This window comes from Taudactylus pleione, unplaced genomic scaffold, assembly GCF_031769625.1.
Source record: "Taudactylus pleione unplaced genomic scaffold, aTauple2 ptg000609l, whole genome shotgun sequence".
NCBI lineage: Eukaryota > Metazoa > Chordata > Amphibia > Anura > Myobatrachidae > Taudactylus > Taudactylus pleione.
Window position 1 is genome coordinate 4,410,718 of NW_028285011.1, and position 4,283 is coordinate 4,415,000.

The window sequence follows — 4,283 nt, forward strand, 5'->3', positions numbered from 1 at the left end:
ATTATTCTTTTCACATTTTGATTTACGAGTCACTTTTCGGACTGGTACCAAGAATTTGTAAAGCTGATGCTCTGTCACGTTCTATGATGGAAGAAGAGACTTCCGAGTCCTTTGAACCACAACACATCATTAATCCTCTCAGCATAGCAGTCAGCAAATCAGCAGATTCTCTAACTCTTGGTAATACTTTTGTTGCAGAAGATCTTCGACTCAAACTCCTTCAATGGGCTCATTGCACTAAATTTGCAGGACATACTGTGGTACATAAAACTTATACCTCCATATCCAGAAGTTATTGCTGGCCCTCACTTCGTCAAGATGACCAGCAATTTATGTCCACCTGTGCCATCTGTGCACAACATAAAAGCTCCTGACTGGGTTCTGCAGGCAAACTACTACCATTGCCAATTCCTCAACGACCTTGGACCCATATAGTACCAGTCAAAAGTTTGGACACACCTTCTCATTCAATGGTTTTAGTTTATTTAAATTATTTTCTACATAGTAGATTAATACTGAAGACATCAAAACTATAAAAGAACACAGTGGCGGGCTGGGCCGGGGGACAGGGTGCCATCTGCCCCCCGGGCCGGTATAATTATAATGTTATGGGGCCGCGGCCGACATGCAGAGGATGCTCCCCGGCCACTTCGTTTGTGGAGGAAAGAAAATCAGCGCGGCTGTCTGTCGCACTGATTTTCCTTGAAGCCCTTGAAATAAGCAGCCGGGGAGCGTCCTGTGCATGTTTCCCGGCAGCCAGAGGTGGGGGGTGGGGCGTCACTGGGTGAGGGGAGGGAGTAAGGTACCTCCTCTTCCGTTCCGTTCCACTTCCCAGCTGTCCCGCGCGGTCTCTCTCTACACTGGCAGCAATCTGCAGCATAAGGTGATCCCTGCGGTGGCGATGACACAGATTCCCGGAGCCGGAGGCTTCCCCCTGGGATGATGTCTAGATGTCCTTCACGCCTTCTCCTGGTAGCCAGAATTACCTGGACCTTACATGGAGGTAAGAAGTCCGGGGGGTCCTACTACAAGGCCACTGACTGCCTGTCCAGGTGAGACGAGACTACAAGTCCCAGCACACCTTGTCAACTGGATGTGCTGGGACTTGTAGTGCCATCACAACTAGAGAGCCCCTGAAAAACAAAGTGCACACATATACTGTGTGTGTGTATGTATATATATATATAGAGAGAGAGAGAGAGAGAGTATATATGCAGTGTATGTATGTATATATATATATATATATATGCTTATAGTCAATATGTGTGTATAAACAACAAGATCAATTAAGCGCTTCTTTGTCTGGAGTATATATATATATATATATATATATATATATATATATACACACACACAACTTCAAACAGTGGGCCTGATTCAGAGCCGCTCGTAAGCGGCCGCTCGTTCGCTCCGAGCGATGTTCGCACATCTGCGCATGCGTATGGGTCGTAATGCGCATGCGCCAACCAGTCAGTGTGGTCGGAAATCGTGTGTTCGCAAAATAGCGAATGCCTGCTAATTTGAGTGACAGGATGAGGCGTTTGTGGGTGGTAACAGGGGAAGGTGCTTGAAAACGGGGAGTGGAGATCCGAACACAGGTGTGCCAAACGGTCAAAACGGGCATTTTAAGAGTGTGCATAATTAACAAAGCAGCGTCATCGACCACGTCACTTGGTTGTCTTTTAGCCTGAACTGCTTGCATGAGTTCATACGCCTTTCGATGTACTCGATTAATCTGATAAATAGCGGAGATGACGTATAATGATGCGAGCGGCCAAGGGGCGTCTTTACAAAATAGCGAGCGCATGTTTCGTTCACTCGCTTAGACATAGAGGCGTCAACATACCGCAATGAGCGAGCGCTCAATTTAAATAGCCAGCACCTTTTTCTGAACGAGCGTCCGCAAATAGCGTCCGGCTCTGAATCAGGCCCTGTGTTCAAAATAATGTCCAAAGGCAATCTTGTGTCAGATATTTTCTTTCTTCAAAAATCCACCCCGTTTTGATATTTCATCAAAACAAAGGGAAAGAATATATGGTTGGAAGGATGATAGTATTTAAATATTTCAAATTCCTGTCTCCTACTTACATGTAGGATTGGGGAAATTTTCTCCTTCTCAGTGATGAGGTTTATCCTCCTCTTTAAATTTTTTTCATGTAAGTGTTATGATAATCCTCACGTGAACATATAAATAGGTCCTCAATTCCTTCCAGCAGCACAGAGGAAGCCGGTGGTGTACGCAGCCGCCCGGCGCTGACACACCACCGTGTACTAAGCCTTAGAGAGAGATAAAGTGGATGGAGATAAAGTACCAGCCAATCAGCTCCTGTCATTTTACAGACTGACAGGAGCTGATTGGTTGGTACTTTATCTTCATTCACTTTAACTCTTTCCAGGGCTTGGTACTGTGCATTGTGATCTGCAGTGACTTAGTCGGTGTTGCCCGTGGCTGAGGGTAAGGGGGAGACTGGGAGCTCCTCTCTCTATTCCGCTCTTCAGCGGCTGCAAGTTGAAGTGGCGGCAACTAGTAGTTCTGCTGTGTGAGTCTGGCAGGTCAGGGCAGATGTTTGTAGGGCGGCATGGGCAATGAATGTGTTTGAGTTTTATTTCCTGTAGGGACAATTGTGCTTTATTTTTTCTCCTGTTAGGGCTATTGTGTTTTACGTGCAACCTCTACTCCCGGTTAACAACACCAGGGCCACTTGCTTGTTTTGCCCCCCCCAGGCTGAAAGTTGCCAGGCAGCCCCTGAAAGAACACATATGGAATTTTGTTGTAAACAAAAAAGTGTAAAACAAATCAAAATATGTTTTATATTTTAGATTCCTCAAAGTAGCCCCCTTTTGCTTTGATGCTAATGTCGGGATTCCGACGGCCGTCATCGCGGGCCGCCGGTAAATGAACTACATCCCCTACGTACATCCAGGGGATGCTTACATTTTGCATACTTTACCGGAAAAAAAGTGTATAATAAATATGCCCCTCAGTGATAACTACAACCTGCCTGCCATCATCAGTAACACAGGTACGAGGAACGCCCACCCATCCACAGGCTGCCTATCGGATTCCCCCCACAGCACATACTGCCGGGACTAGGGCTGGGGCTGCATTATGCCGGGGGCTGAGCTGAGCGGTGATTGGCCGGAACTTAGCAACTATCGTTTCTATAGTCAACATTGAACAAGTGGCCGCGTCCGGATCACCCAGCGGGTGCAGCAGCAGGTACGGGATGAGCGGCGCCGGCACTGTGTAGGCAGGGGACAGCAGGATCCGAGCGTCATATCATTTCACTCATTTCGTTTCGGGCACAGCTTTGTAAGGCATGACATACACGTGTTGCATTGCAGTCACAACAGATACAGCTTCTGCAATACAGGTATTACCTATGTGTACATTTATATGGCTGACAGTCTCATGTCAGTGCACTCTGCAGTGTGTGCCTAGCCCTAGCTCTGTGCGCTGTTCGGACCTGATTATAGCTATCATCAGATCGTGTGGTAGGAGAATGGGTCAGTATCTGGTCAGTGAAGAGAGAAATGTCTATACAAGGTTGATAGAACTAATTTGATGCAGTACAATAGGCCCAGTGAATACTCTGTCATTATTATATATCTGCCACATACAAGGAGCAATTGCTTTGGTTTCATATAATTGTGGAGGCAGGGGAGTAGCCAGAACATTATGGGGCCCATAGCAACATTTTCAAGGGGTCCCGGCCATAATGTTTCTAAGAGACACCTCTCTGCAGTGTTTGTTAATTTTATGCCCCATAGATGTTATGCCCCATAGTAGTGTCCTAGTAAATGTTATTCCCCATAGTAGTGTCCTAGTAAATGTTATTCCCCATAGTAGTGTCCTATTAAATGTTATTCCCCATAGTAGTGTCCTAGTAAATGTTATTCCCCATAGTAGTGTCCTAGTAAATGTTATGCCCCATAGTAGTGTCCTAGTAAATGTTCTGCTGCATAGTAGTGTCCTAATAAATGTTATGCCCCATAGTAGTGTCCTAGTAAATGTTCTGCTGCATAGTAGTGTCCTAGTTAATGTTCTGCTGCATAGTAGTGTCCTAGTTAATGTTCTGCTGCATAGTAGTACCCTAGTTAATGTTATACCGCATAGTAGTGCCCTAGTTAATGTTTTGCTGCATAGTAGTGCCCTAGTTAATGTTATACCGCATAGTAGTGCCCTAGTTAATGTTATACCGTATAGTAGTGCCGTAGTTAATGTTATACCGCATAGTAGTGCCCTAGTTAATGTTATACCGCATAGTAGTGCCCTAGTTAAT